Raw genomic sequence first — 662 nt, 5'->3', positions numbered from 1 at the left:
CCGCCCCCAGTTCTCTCCCAGAAGCAGGCAAGGTAGGGGGGAGAAGATGTGCCTTTTAATCATGGAAGGAAAACAGACAGAGAGAGAGAAGGAGGGGGAGGAACATGTTTACTTTCTTCAAGACTTAAATCCCTGGCAGGTATTCCAGCAGCATGGTTGGAAAGGAGTAGGAAGGGTGCTGCTGCTCCACTGTACCCCACCTCTGGATCCAGCCCCGCTCTGGTCATTCAAACACTTAAATATGCACTCAGGTTCATAGCTACATAAGTATTTCCACAGAGGTCAGCAGGATTACTAGCTCCTTACAGAAACTGACAGAGTGTGTGAGCATTTGTGAAAACAGGGCCTGAACATTTATTTGATAACCCTGTTTTCTGCTTGCAAATCTAATGTACATGGGTGACTGGTGCCTCCTGAGTCTGGGGGAGCACCAGTGGCCAATCGCAGACTGGGAGGGAGGGGTCCCCCAGCAGCCGATTGCTAAAGGTCGGGGGGTGGGGGAGTAGCTGATCACCATCCCCGGAAGTGCCAGGGGCAAAACCCAACACTAGCCCCACTCCCTTCCTCCCAGCTGTAAGTACATCCCTTCCCACCCCTGCTGCAGCCACTAGAAGCGGCTAGGCTGCCTTGCGGCCCTACCACTGCCTCGCACTGGGGGGGGC

This window comes from Alligator sinensis, unplaced genomic scaffold (assembly GCF_000455745.1).
Source record: "Alligator sinensis unplaced genomic scaffold, ASM45574v1 scaffold161_1, whole genome shotgun sequence".
NCBI classification, from domain to species: domain Eukaryota; kingdom Metazoa; phylum Chordata; order Crocodylia; family Alligatoridae; genus Alligator; species Alligator sinensis.
This window is presented reverse-complemented; position numbering follows the sequence as displayed.